Source organism: Daucus carota, chromosome 9 (genome assembly GCF_001625215.2).
Source record: "Daucus carota subsp. sativus chromosome 9, DH1 v3.0, whole genome shotgun sequence".
In the NCBI taxonomy this organism is placed as follows: Eukaryota; Viridiplantae; Streptophyta; class Magnoliopsida; order Apiales; family Apiaceae; genus Daucus; species Daucus carota.
In genome coordinates this window covers 45,203,651-45,218,541 of record NC_030389.2, presented here as the reverse complement: position 1 = coordinate 45,218,541, position 14,891 = coordinate 45,203,651, and the positions used below count along the sequence as shown (strand labels likewise).

Genomic DNA, 14,891 nt, shown 5'->3' with positions numbered 1-14,891 from the left:
TGGCATTGACCATCTATATACACCTACCTATATCTTGGGAAGAGTCACTAGTATGGGGAAGCAAAAATGACACCAAAGTATGGAGGCAAGCAGGAAATGATTGGAATGGATGATTCTTGTTTGAGTGTATTAATTCATGTATGTGGCTAACTATAGGCAAGAAAATAATAAAGAGTTTGGTAAAGAAGAAAGGGGTATTTTTGTTCGATGATCTAATTCTGTTAGTGACTAAACTTTAGCTAACACAAAGGAAGGTTTAAAATACTCCAAGGAGTGAGCAAAACATCAGCACAGGCCACAAAATATGGCCTTTCTCACAAGCTCAATCTTGCGCACTTCTCTTTATCCTCCTATCTATTTGCATGGCCTGTTCCAAGGCGATATCCGGAACTCAAACTGGTTTTCTGATTGGCAGAGCGGATTCAGAAGCATGATCTTATTAACTTTTATAATGCAGGTGCTTTAACAAATATAGAGGTCAGAAGGGTACTTGGTCTGAAAGCCTCCGAGTTAAATTACCGCGCCACCATCACCTTTCAAGAGACCTTGTGGACCACATATGAAGGCTAATCCACCATCACCTCCGCCAAGTCCTCCTGCACCGGTCTGGTGGCTGATCCAACGAGGCTACTTGATCGTGTAATTATGCTGTTATGAAAAATTAATTAAGCGTCTAGACGTATATGGATTTCATTTTGTACTATTTCTACATTGTACTTTATTTTTGTTTTTGACATGATACTCCCTCTGTCCCATTATATATTGCAAATCAATCGTTGGTTCTATGAGACGACCCTCTCTTGTTTTCAGTATATTCATAATGAGAAAATATGACATTTTCGTTGTTTCCTTGATGCTTTTCTATAATCAACCCGAATACTTATTCAAGTCAAGCTGCGAATGCCTAAACTATATAAACATAGAAAACAAAATGTCAAACTTCTTTCTTTATATACTTCGAACGAGATGAGGCAATTATACAGTCAGTTACTGCTGATGATCTGCAGCAGCTAAACAGCAGCAAGAATCGTAAACCATGGCCTTTCTTACAAGCTCAATTTTGTAGCACTTGTCTTTGTTCTCTTGTCAATTTCTGGAGTTCCTGCACTTCCGTCTCCTCACTTCATCAACGTACTAATTTCTTCAGCTCTATATCTTTATAACTTTTGGAGCACACACTTCAAACACGGTTCAATTGCTTATCGAGGCAACTGTAAAATTCATCAATAATTTTACATAGAATCATGAATGTTATTATTCTGCCCCATTATTATTGTTTCTATGAAGTATATTGAGATGAAATAGAGTAAACAACAATATGGCGGAATCCGGATCCAGAAAGTGTGAGGGCTGATAATTTGTGTCGCTACGACGACATACAATCATTCCTTTTTCTTTTTTTTTTTGAAAAATCATGTGTAAATTTGCTATAAAAAGGAATCAAACCTGTATCTCCTGCCTAACATAGAACACCTCAACCATGAGGCAAGTAAACAATTTGTTAAAAATAATAGTAGAATATATATCTATTATGAGATCAGTGGGGGCAATTACCCCCACTGCCCCCCTCTAAATCCGTCCCAGCCGACAAACCAGTAAGCTTTTCGGTCAGGTTTGCTCTAACCGGACGATAGGTTAACGCGGCTCATCTGACTCTCGGTCCCATCATAGTGACGTGGCATTGACAATCTATATACTCCTACCTATATTTGGGAAGTGTCACTAGTATGGGGAAGCCAAATGACCCAAAGTATTGTAGGCAAGCAAGGAAATGATTGGAATGGATGATTCTTGTTTGAGTGTATTAATTCATGTATGTGGCTAAACTATAGGCAAGAGAATTCTAAAGAGTTTAGGTAAAGAAGAAATGGGTAATTTTTGTCCGACGATCTAATTCATGTATGTGACTAAACTATAGCTAACACAAAGTAAGGGTTTAAATACTCCAAGGACATGAGCAAAACATGAGCACAGAGCCACAAAATATGGCCTTTCTCACAAAGCTCAATCTTGCAGCAATTCTCTTGATCCTCATATCTATATGCATGTCCTGTTCCAAAGGCGATATTCGGAACTCAAACTGGTTTTCTGATTGGCAGAGCGGATTCAGAAGCCTGATCTTATTACTTTGAAATGCAGGTGGTTTAACAAATATAGAGAGTCAGAGAGGTACTTGGTCTGAAAGCCTCAGAGCTAAATTACACCACCACCATCACCTTTCAAGGGACCTCGTCCACCACATATGTTGACTTTTCCACCATCACGTCCCTGAGTCCTCCTGCACCAGGTCCGGTGGCTGATCCACCGCCCTACAGATGATAATTCCCATTACTGACGTATATGGATTATTATTTTGTACTATTTCTACATTGTACTTTGATTTTGTGTTACAACGTGATACTCCCTCTGTCCCATTATATGTTGCAAATCAATCGTTTGTTCTATGAGACGAGCGACCCTCTCTTGGTTTCAGTAATATTCATACGGGATATAAGTAGTATTCATAATGAGAAAATATGACATTTTCGTTGTTTCCTTGATGCTTCTCTATATCAACCCGAATACTTATTCAGTCAAACTGCGAATGCCTAAACTATATAACATAGAAAACAAAAATGTCAAACTTCTAATTCTTTTATACTTCGAAAGAGATGAGGCAATTATTCAGTCAAGTTACTGCTGTGATCTGCAGCTGCTAAACAGCAGCAAGAATCGTAAACCCTGGCCTTTCTTACAAAGCTCAATTTTGTAGCACTTATCTTTGTTCTCTTGTCATTTCTGGAGCTTCCTGCACTTCCGTCTCCTCACTTCATCAACGTACATAATTTCTTCAGTACTATATCTTTATTAATTGAGTAGCTTATGGAGCACACTGGCACACACTCCAAACACGGTTCAATTGCTTGTCGAGGCAACTGTTAAATTTGATCAATGATTTTACATAGAATCATGAATGTTATTATTCTGCCAATCATTATTGTTTCTATGAAGTATATTGAGATGAAAATGAGTAAACAACAATAGTGGCGGAATCAGGATCCAGAAAGAGTGAGAGCTGATAATTTGTGTCGCTAACGAACATACAATCATTCCTTTTTTTTTTTTTGAAAATCATGTGTATTTTTGCAATCACCACTGTGTCATATGCTAGCTTCCCTCTGGTTGCGCCATACATCACAGTACACGAAAAATGCACTAGAACACAAAGTGCAGAGCAATAGAAAAAACACATACATCTTTGATGATCCACAGTAAAGGGCCTTTAATCACTACTAAAAAAGCAGACATTTCCGACCAAAATTTCCGACCGACCAAAGTGGTCGGAAAAAAAACGGTCATTTCCGACCGACTTACCGACCAAACGCGATCGGTCGTAAAAAATGGCGTCATTTACGACCGCCATACACGACCGCACCAATCGGTCGGTTATATGGGCGTGGGTCCCGCTCACCAACATTCTTCAGCTGACATGGACGCCACGTCGGTAAAACTGACCGACACATTTCGACCGCATGTGTCATTTCCGACCACCTTGACTGGTTTAAAATAATTGGTCAGCTTTTAACTTGTTGTCGCCTTGTGTTGGCTGAGTGGGGACGAGGTGGAGCCCAGCTTATTTCCGACCGATTTTGGCGGTCGGAAATGGCTGCTTCGTTTCCGACCGAATTAAAACTCGGGCGGTCGGTTTTGACTTCTTAGAAAAACAATAAATTTTATTCGACTAAGTAAACTATTTAAAAAAAAGTAAAAACATTGTGCCTCCAGAAAACCGACCAGATTCAATATATTTCCAACCAAACTCTAAATTTAACACAGAAAACCGACCACATGCAACATATTTCCACCAAACTCATATATAACACAAGAAAACCGACCAAATTTAACTCATTTCCGACCAGATTCTCAAGTGCAGAAAACCGACCATTTCGTTCTGTCATTTCCGCCGATATACGACTATGGCGGTCGGTTTTGACTTGTGAGAAAAATAAAAAAAATTGTTCAGCTAATAAACTTAAAATTAAAAAAATTGAAACTGCTTTTAGTCAGTTATAAATTAATAAAAAATTATTCATAACTTTATTTGTTTTTAATTTTTTTTTATTTCCAAACAAATAAAAATACTAACTAATTTCAAATTAATTATTCAAACAACAGAAAATGTAATCTTTTTTATGGTCTAATTTAAGGTACTAATCATGATAGCAAAAGATAAAAAATATAAAAAAAATTATAAAGACACTATTCTGTTATGATCTGCATTGCAGTGAATGTCGGAGTTCAGAGTTTGGATTTTATCAGAAGTTATCCTAGGGGTGTATACTTTCGAAATATCAATTTGTTTTTTATGCGATCCAACCGTACGGATCGTAAATTAAGTAGTCATAGTAGTTGTATGCCAAAAATCAAATCAATAGGATTTTATCCGCTGAGTTATTATAACGAAAATATTATGTTATACTTAAATATAGACTTAGGGTTATTTTTTTAAAAAAAATAAATTATTTTTTAGGCGATCCAACCGTACGATCGTATTAAGTACTCCTCGTAGTTATATACCAAAAATCAAACAATGGATTTATCTGTTGAGATATTATAGCGAAAATGTTATGTTATTCTTAATATGGATGTAGTGTTATTTTTTTCAAAAAAAATAAATTTATTTTTTAGGCGATCCAACCGTACGGATCGTAAATTAAGTACTCATCGTAGTTATATACCAAAAATCAAGTCAATATGATTTTATTTTTTGACATATTATAGCGAAAATATTAGTTTATAGTACTTAAATATTGACGGAGGGTTATTTTTTTAAAAAAAATAATTAACTTATTTAAATAATCCAACCTTACGGATAAGAATATAATTACTCAACTTATATTGGTCCTTAAAATCAATAATTTTGAACAATAGTTGAAGGAATATTATAATGAAAAATTAATTTTCTACTTATTTAATTTTGTAAAATTGATATAGGTTTATATTTAAATTCCTTCAATTTTATAGCAATGTTGTAGTTGGTCAGGTGGTTGAACACTCCAAGCACAAGTTTCAGGTTGCGGTTTCGATTCTGGATGCTGTTTCCTCAGTTTTCAGCATTATCTCTCAATCATAACGTTCATCTCTCCCATAACTCTCTCCCTTATACGTGCTTTTGATCTCTCCTACTCACTCTCGAGACTCTCTCGAATCTCTCACTCTGTAAGTGCTTCGAGACTCTCTCGAATCTCTCACTCTGTAAGTGCTTCTCTCCCTCTCTCGATTCTCCGTCTCTCTCTCTCTCCCTCTCCCTCTGTGCTTTGATTGATACATACAAGGCATGTTCTACAGGTGAAATCCAGAAATCCAAGTGGTCTTCCGATTGCCAGAGTGATACCGAAAGCTTGATCTTATGAACTGTGAAAATGCAGTTGGTCTAACAAATATAAACAGAGATGCTTGGTCTGAAAGCCTTAAAAAAGCATTATCACCACCACCATCACCTAACAAGAGGCCTCCTGTACTACGTACCCGAACGGATGATCTACCGCCCACATGATAACTCCAATTGCCGAAAAATGTTCAAACTAAAATTTGATCGTGTTTGTTACTTCTTTTTTTTTTTTTTTAAACTTTATAAGACAATAATTATGCGTCTGCACGTATATAGATTATTCTGCACTATCTGAACAATGTAATTCGATTTTGTATATGTAAATGGGGTTTATATAAGAATGCAAATGCTTTCAATTTTCATTTCGTCATGCACAACAATATTACAACATCATATGAAAAATATGTATCACAGAAAGCTTGATCTACTGAACATGAACAGCCTCAGAAGAGCATTACTATCATTTATCGCTCTGCCATCACTTAACAAGTTAAAAAAAGACCTTCTGCACCATGATCGCGAGTTCCCCCTGTTATATATGCTCCCTCCATCCCATTTTAAGTGAGCTTGTTTGACTAGCAAACTTTTTAAATAAATGAATATTAGACTCAATTTCAACCACAAAAAAAAATAGATAGTGAAGGTTAAATCAGTGAAGTATATGAATGTGTGGTTGTAATAAAGAAAGTTTTATCATTTTTGAGATATCCAAAAAAAGAAAGTGGTTCACATAAAATGAGACGGAGAGAGTATTAAAAATTAATTAGGCATATGCACGTATATGGAATATTATGTACTGTTCACTGCGACAATCAAGCCCATCTGAATCTGTCGTAAATGATCTTATTTATGACAAAACAATTTGTTCTTTTTACTCAAATGGTTCGAATTTGATACTCTTGACATATATGATCAGTTTCTTCCATTACAGAGATTTGGAGCAAAACGCAATGTAGCAAATGCTGCTGAGTTTTAATTCAGTCAAGTTCAGTTAAATTTCACCAGACAATCAAATGATAGTTGATTTAACCGAATTTTAGTTGAAATAAATTATTATGCGAACGTATATGGATTATTATTTTGTACTAATTCTACCTTGTGCTTTGATTTTGTATCACCACATGATACTCCCTCTTTCCCAAATTTGCCTCATATTGATATAAAAATGCTTAAGTTTTCATTTTCCTTAATTGAAAGGCTCTTTAAAACTCTCTCCCAAGAATGTAGTCGCGCTTTCTTCAACTAATTCAATATATTAGTATTCATAGTATTCACACGGGATATAAATTAGTACTCATAGTAGAAAATTATGATACTTGGTTGTTGCCTTGTTGTTTCTTCGAAATCAATCCGAATACTAATTCAATTCAAATTGCGGATGGCTAAATTATATAACATAGAAAACAAAAACGTCAAACTTTTAATTCCTTATATACATGTCTGTTTTAATGTAATGTATTATGGGACTTCGTAAGAGATCAAGTAATACATTCAAGTTATACTGCAGGTGATCTTCAACAGCAAAACAACAGGCAGACCAGACCGATAAAGATGGGTTTTCTTACAGACCTCTATCTTGTAGCACTTGTCTTTCTCCTCTTGTCAATTTCTGGAACTTCTGGGACTTCCGTCTCCTCATTTCATCAACGTACATATTTTCTTCACGTACTATGTATCTTTATGGGTCTTTCTCGTGTGTGCTCATTTTTACTTAAGTGGAAGATTTTGATTGATTGTTGTGCATGCAGGGGACATCATTATTGATGAGATCAGAATTAATAAAGATTAGTAAGCTAATTAAAAAGTGGTTGTTACACATTAGAAAATCCGTATCTTTATTTAATTAGCAGCATACACATTGGAACAGAGTCTCAACTTGCTTGTTGAGGCACCTACTAGATTTTATCAATGACATTAGAATGAGTCATGAATTATTACTATTATTATGCCATTTATTATCGTGACATTCATGTTCCACAGATGAGAACCAGAACTCCAAATGGTTTTCCTATTGCTGGAGTGGATACCGAAAGCTTGATCTTATGAACTGTGACGATGCTGGTGGTCTAACAAATATGAACAGAGATGCTTGGTCTGAAAGCCTTAAAGAAGCTCAACCGTCACCACCATCACCGACCACAAGACCTATTCAGAATGTTGCGCCACGTGGGGGAGACGATTCACCTTCGCCGAACCCATGATATATAAATCCAATTGCCGAACAATGTCCAACCTAAAATCAGATGGTGTTTCTAAACTTTTATAACTTATAAGAGCAAGTCCAACTGGTGCCTTATTTGGCGTCTCCACGGATATATACGGATTCTGTATTAGTACATGGCGTTCATATAAGAATGCAAATGTTTCCGCTTTTAGTTCAAATAAGTATTCCCGACATCAAATGTTCTTCGTTTATCAATCGATTCAAATCTCTATTCAACTTGAACAATAAAAAAAATTACCACACTATATATATGTAACAAATTAAGGATTCTTAAAGATTAAAAATTGACAAAATTGTAACTGGGGAATTAGAAAAAGTTAAACATCCAATTCTTTAAATATCACAATGTATTAGATTTGTGTTGAAATATAGCATAACATTCATTTGATCTTAAAAAAGCACAACCGCAACCATCATCGCCTGCCACGAAACTAATCTTGTGCCTCCACCACCCCGCAAATGATAACTCCAGTTGCCGAACAATGTTCTATTTTCCGATTATCATTTTGTAATGCACGACTTAGATCTCTATTCAATTTAAACATAAAAAATGGTATAGGTAACAAATTAATTAATGAAGGAATCTTAAACATTAAAAATTGCCAAGCTTACAACAGGGGAATCAAAAAAGTCAGACTGCCACTTCTTTAAATACACACAATGCATTAGATTTTTCGATCTATCTTTGAAAACTGGGCAATTCGATCAATGCTGGGAATCCTCATCATATCAGAACAGCCATGAATATGGCTGCTCTTACGAAGCTCTATCTTGTAGCTACTGTATTCCTCCTCTTCTCAAATTACAGTGCTCGGTGCATTTCTGCATCCGCACTTGATCATCAAGGTAAGAGGCTGTTTGGAAACATACATTTCATTTCAAATGACAGGATTTGAGTTGTCATTTCAAATTCTCAGATTTATACTAATATTTAAATGTGTGGAAATGAAATCCAAATCCAAATTCCCAAACATGTTATTTGATCAAATTCATGATTTCAAATGAAATCCAGGTTCCCAAACAGGTTATTAAATATTTCTTTATATTTAATATTCAACACACAGTAAACTGATTTTTGTATCAGTTTTCTACGGAAACAGCCTTTCTACGTTGTTAAGCTCATCACGACAACGGACTGTCACTTAATTATATAAACTGATTGATCTATTATGCATGATAGGTTCCACAGATGAGCTCAAGTCGAGGTGGTTTAGGGATTGTGAAACCGGCCGATACACAAAGCTCGATCGTCTGAAGTGTCGAAATGCATTTAGGTTAAGAAACACGGGGAAAGCTCCTTGGTCTGAGAGCCTTAAAAAGGCCCTATCGCCGCCACCAGCACCTGATGTCATGAGAGGTTCATTACCTTCGGAAGATGATGCCCCGCCACCGCCAAGCACCTAACGATGAATTTAACGGCCATGCAATGTCCTTTATCGTGTGTTTACAAGCTTACACTTCAATTTACGTACTTAAATTTGTTCATAACAAGTGTAAGATGTAATTTTAAAAGTATGTGTTAATAATAATCATGTTTTGTTTAGTTATACATATAAGGGTCGCGCTAGAATCAAAGATCACTAAGGTTCCGCCGAAGAACCCTAAATGTTAAATAGATTTTTTGAATTCAAATCTAAATATATGTTTTTTCATCGTTGTGTGTTTCAAAAATGATTTTGAAATGTAATACATAGATATTGACATGATGCTGCAAAATTCTAACTAATACTATATATAAATAAAGTAAGAGTTTTATGGATTTAATTATCCTTAATTGCCACACTATATTGTTCGTGGTTTTACAAAAAAAATGATTGACCTAGGATATATATATATATAGAGTTTTACTCCAATAGAAACCTCCTTATTCTAGAAACTAGAAACTATCACTAAATTTCTAAGAGAATATCACTAAATTTTCAAACAACCCCACTTTCTCCTTCTTCTTCTCCAACCCACCAACCCTCCACCCCACTTCCGGCAGCTTCACCCCGCCACCCCCGCCAAGTCTTTGCTACTCTCTCCACCTCCATGCCGCCCGACCCTCCATAACCACCACCTCCATGTCGGCCTCCATTATTTATATCACCACCAAATCCAACCCCCCTCCGGCCTCCACCGCCCCTTCCATTCCACCCCCACCTCCATCTCCACCTGCACCTTCGTCCTCACCTCCACCTCGGTCTTTCTCACCTACAGTACCGTATATCTAGCTTAATGCCGATTTAAATTCCAGATCTTTGCCAAAAATCTGCCGGACAAAGCTAAAAGCTCCTTCCATGTCCACCACCTCCATCTCCACCTTCACCTCCATTATCTCCACCACCGCAACCACCACCTGAATCGGCAACTAGAACAGATTCAGAAATTCTGGGCAGTTTCCGCAAATTTTCACTAATTCGTGCAACACATATCACTAAATCCTAAAAAGAATATCACTAAATTGTATTGAGGATATCACTAACTTGTATTGGTTTCTAGTTTTTATTTTAAGAGTGATTTCTATTTGATCATGAGCCTATATATATATATATATATATATATATATATATATATATATATATATATATATATATATATATATATATATATATATATATTCACATGAGCACCTTCCCTTGATTCCAGGGATACCTCTTTTTATAACTCACCGTTGCATAGTTGCATGTCTGCGGACTACGGGCAATAATTATGAATAATGAATGTAAAATTAAATAATTTTTAAACATGTATATATGTTTAAATATTTTAGGAGCATTCATGTCTTTGTTAAAAATGATGGGTTAAATTGGAGACATCATGTTATATCTAGTTATCTACATACCTTTAAGACATATATATATATATATATATATATATATATATATATATATATATATATGTGTGTGTGTGTGTGTGTGTGTGTGTGTGTGTGTTTGCTTACCTCTTTCAATGAATATCATACTAAAATGCCAAAATTTATTATCGTTATATTCTTTTTATTTTATAATAATTATTAGTATACTACTATGAAATTACTTTCATATTGGCAGTAATTCGTAAAGTAACGACTATCTCACCAACACAATTATATAGCTAACAAAATTATTCATTTTAATTTTTAGAACTCAAATAATTTTGTTTATATATATAATCCTATAAAATTTCTATCATGTTTCAGAAATCAAATAAATAAGGAGTCCATATTGATAACTGGCCAAATTCATATTAATATAAAATTTATTTTTCAAGTGGTGTACTTCACAAAAGATCGGATGAATGCGAATAAATACTCCCGTGGCAAACACAAATTTCATCGAAAATGCAGTCACCCGCCACTACAGTGAAAGGACCAGAATACAAGACTTTATCATAAAATTTGATAACTCATTAGTTTTGGATTAAAATTATTTATTGTAAACTTCTATTAGATTTTTGAAAAAAATTCGGGATTGGGTCGGGTATGATTTCTCACATTTTTCCGTTACCGTTCCCCGATTTTTCTAGATTGCCCGCCTGATCCCCGACCCAATTATGATATTATATATTATATTACATACCTGAGATTTTAAGATTTGTCATGAGTGTGTGTGTGTATATGTATGTATGCATGTATAGTGGAGATTTTTAATGTGCTATGTATATATCAGTTATTGGTGTGATCTTGCTGCAAATTTTAAGATAACAATTTCCTAAACTTTTTGCTGCAAATTTTAAGATAACAATTTCCTAAACTTCTCCGTCAGTCGTGTGCACATATTCAAATTAATCGACTTTTGTAATATTTCATGCAGGTGTAGTTACTATTTTGCAAGATAGAAAAATTACTATTTTGCAAGATAAAAAAATAAGCCTAGCCATGAAGTATTTAAATATAAATTAAAAATTCACGAATCACCGTGGGTATCCCGAATCCCGTTTGAACCGGGGATGAATAACAAAAAATAATCCCCAATGAGGATTGATGGGATGGGGATTGAGTTTGGATTGGGGGATCGTTGTCGGGTATAGCAATCCCCGACTCCGAAGTAACCTGATACTTATCCCAGTTCGCTGCACTTCTGCCCCACTTCAGCGGCCTCAATTAACAGTCATAATACGACTTCTCATCCAAAAAATTTGAAAATTCTAACTTCTTTTTTTACGTGAGGAACCGTATAGTATATATACATTATTAACAACACAAAAAAATGCGTGATAAAATATAAAAATATTTCTGAAAACTATTTTGATACCTGGATTATAACCTAAATATTTTCATAACCCCGGTACTTTTGGGAGTCAACGACTAACAAGTGGGAAATTTTATAAATACTTTCTCAGTCGAATATTACAGGCACATAAATATGAACGCTTGCATTACCATATGATTGTGTTCTTAATTAAAAAAAAATGGTTAGGTACTTAATTGACTTGTTATTAAAAGTTGATGATGATGTAGAGTATGTTTGGCTGAGTTTATGGCTATAAATTAACATGACTTAATGTGATAATTAAGTTGGGAGCATGTCTATTTGAATAATTTTTATTTTTTAAAGATTAATGAGTTATTGATGATTCACGGTTCCTTTGACTCAAGGGGTTGCTCTTTCTTTACAATTTACACTTGCATAATTGCAGACTTAATTAAATACACAAAATCTATGTATTTTCATTGATTGATAGTGTTTTTATAAGCAACCTAAGTTTCTGTTCCATGTTAATGAATGTTACAAATTGCTTATAATTCAACACAGAACAAAATACTAGTCAAATTGCACTTTCTTTATATATCTGTCATGCATTAGACTAAGAATTAACTTGGTAACTACATTTCTGCTGGTGATCTTGAGCTGCAAATCTACTCATCAAAATGGCATTCGTTACGAAACCTAACATTTTTGTACTTGTATTCATCCTCTTGTCAATTTATGGCGCTCTGAGCACTTCTGCATCCTCGCTTCATCAACGTACAGTACTTTCTCTTCACTCATAGTTTATATGGTAGTTGTCTGCATACTTAATTTTATGGATACTTCACGGTACTTAACTTGAGTGAGATATACTGGGTATGTTTTGTAAACGTGATTAATTTATATATTCATGGTATGTTCCACAGGTGAGAAGCAAAACTTAAGGTGGTTTTCGGATTGCCTGAGTGGACATAGAAAGCTGGGTCTTGTGGACTGTGGAGGTGGTTCGGCAAACATGAACAGAGCTAATTATTGGTCGGAAAGTCTGAAATCATCACTATCGCCGCCACCAGCACCTGTCAAGAGAGTTGTAACACGTTCTGGAATTGCTTCTCCGCTAAGCAAATAATGATCCAATGACTAGATATTTCTCCTAGATCGTGCATACCTAGATTTTCACGATGTGCATACTTGGGTTTTGTATTGATACTTAATCAAAGAATTGTTTTGATATAGAATGTCAATTTCTATAAACGAATTACCATTCTGAGCAGCGTTGATAGAAGCATGTCATATTACAAAATAACTACCTCTATATCGTTTAACAATTGATAGCAAAACGTTTTTTCTATGATGTGCGCATACTAAGCATTAAATCTATGCACTTAATTCATTTTTGATTGGCTCATACTTCCTAATAATGATTGACCCCCGCATATACAACAACTACACCAATCAAAATGAGTTAAATGCATATAATTGAGTTGTTATCATGTGCTCATGGGCACACACTAGACAAATCCGATAAAAAAAAATGGGGCCAAATGTATAGTATTATGTAAATTATCTTGAAAATTCAAAACAGATGGACATTAGTTTCTGCAAAGAGTTGTACATGACCTGGAGCCTGTTTTTCAGAGACCAGAGAGCTTAAAAGCATTTTGGATAATAGGTTAAAACATGTCCCTTTGTATAAGTCAGGAACGGACTTAAAAGTGATCAAAACAATTCAATATATAGTTAAAGTCAAAGCCAGGAGGCAGGAGCGGATACATTTTCCAACTATTTATTTTATCTTTACTATTTTCTGTATATTTTAATTTTGGGAGTCAACGACTACCAAGTGGGAAATTTTAGATACTTTCTCAGTCGAATATCATATGGCACATATATATGAACGCTTGCATTGCCATATGATTGTCTTCTTAATGAAAAAAAGTGGTTAGGTACTGAATTGACTTGTTATCAAAAGTTGATGATGATTAAAGCCTAAATAATCTCAAGCATGTGAACTACTTTTATTAGCTAGCTAGGTACTATAGGATGATTGATCACGGTTTCTTGACTCTAGGGTTGCTCTTTCTTTATAATTTACACTTGCATAGTTGCAGAATTAAATACGCACAATCTATATATTTTCATTGATTGATAGCGTTTTTATTAGCAACCTAAGTTTCTGTTCCATGTTAATGAATGTTACAAATTGCTCATAATTCAACACAAAACAAAATACTAGTCAAAGTGCACTTCTTTATAACTAAGAACTGGGCAACTACGTTCTGCTGGTGATCTTAAGCTGCAAATCTACTCATCAAAATGGCATTCGTTGCGAAACCTAACATTTTTGTACTTGTATTCATCCTCTTGTCAATTTATGGCGCTCTGAGCACTTCTGCAACCTCGCTTCATCAACGTACTGTACTTTCTCTTTACTCATAGTCTAGAAAGCAGGGATACTTCAGTTTAACGAAGAACTGCGTATCGGATACTTCGTAGTGCGGGGGTGCGCGGGGGTGCGGCGGAGTGCGTACGGGATACGCCACGTGGCGTATCGGTGGAGGCAGCGATGGGGATACGTGGGGGTGCGGGGATGGGGGTGCGGGAGTGGCACAATTCGTAATTTAAAACAACTTTTTTTCAAAAAAAAAACCTAAAATCAATCAGTCAGACCTGTGTTGCTCTGTACTCGACTATGTGCAATCTGATCGTTGTCATCGCCGGAAATCTTCTGGAGGTTGTCGGAAAGAATGCCCAAGTCGTGAATGGTAGTTGTATATGACTGCAGACTCACAGAGATGAAGTTTGGCGACGAACGACCACGGGGCAGAAGAAAAGGGGGGAGTTAGTCTGTCTGAAACAGATCTGTGTTTATATGTATGAATACACTTTGGTAACTTTAAATGAACCTGGACTGAGATATGTCCACATTCATTTCTTAATTTTTCATTTTCCTTTAATGATTAATTTTAGGAACTAATTATACTTCTGAATTCACAATTTTAATATATAAAAATAAATGGTTTAATTGTTATGAAAATTTTATAAATTATATTTATTTATAATATATATATATATATATATATAATATTTTTAATATTTTAATATTTGCCGTATCCCCATATTTTGGAATTTGACGAATTCCCGT

At 35.1% G+C, this 14,891-nt stretch overlaps 3 long non-coding RNA genes across 3 annotated transcripts; all 3 read left to right on the top strand.

Moving 5' to 3' along the window:
- The first annotated feature begins 338 nt into the window (after positions 1–338).
- On the top strand, positions 339–2,533 carry LOC135149360 (uncharacterized). Its single transcript, XR_010287800.1, has 2 exons — positions 339–477; positions 2,160–2,533. It is a non-coding gene; the product is annotated as an uncharacterized LOC135149360 (long non-coding RNA).
- Positions 2,534–8,280: 5,747 nt separating this feature from the next.
- LOC108202378 (uncharacterized) lies at positions 8,281–9,151 on the top strand. The gene is made up of 2 exons (XR_010287832.1): positions 8,281–8,441; positions 8,776–9,151. It is a non-coding gene; the product is annotated as an uncharacterized LOC108202378 (long non-coding RNA).
- Positions 9,152–12,083: 2,932 nt separating this feature from the next.
- Positions 12,084–13,000, top strand: LOC108202327 (uncharacterized). Its single transcript, XR_001803071.2, has 2 exons — positions 12,084–12,523; positions 12,673–13,000. It is a non-coding gene; the product is annotated as an uncharacterized LOC108202327 (long non-coding RNA).
- The last annotated feature ends 1,891 nt before the right edge of the window (positions 13,001–14,891 follow it).